Raw genomic sequence first — 388 nt, 5'->3', positions numbered from 1 at the left:
GAGATGAGGAACAGGATGGGCCGACAAAGATCCCTAGGCCACCCTGTGGGATAGGAATGGGGTAACCGAGCCATCACTTATCACCTGCTTCCGACCGCTCAGGTAGTTCCGGAAGCATTCCATTCCGGGTCTACTGGCCCACTGCGCATTAAGGCTTTGGCACCAGTGACGTCACGCTGGCGTTAATGAATATCACACGAAAATCACCGGATGGTTTGAAATTTATAATGCGGTTTTGGACTAAAAAACGTCCTGTGAAGTTTTCGTTTGGGAACAGGTTGTCCCTCTCGGCGTAGTACTTTGCTTCACTTTGCCTTACGATGGGGACGGGGCAGAGCCCCCAAGATCTCGAGAATTAAGCAAGCTAGAGCCACGGAGAAATAATATT

Source organism: Pollicipes pollicipes, unplaced genomic scaffold, assembly GCF_011947565.3.
Source record: "Pollicipes pollicipes isolate AB1234 unplaced genomic scaffold, Ppol_2.1 Scaffold_3447;HRSCAF=4054_pilon_pilon_pilon, whole genome shotgun sequence".
Classification (NCBI taxonomy): Eukaryota; Metazoa; Arthropoda; class Thecostraca; order Pollicipedomorpha; family Pollicipedidae; genus Pollicipes; species Pollicipes pollicipes.
The sequence above is the reverse complement of the archived record's forward strand: the minus strand, read 5'-3'. Positions refer to the sequence as shown.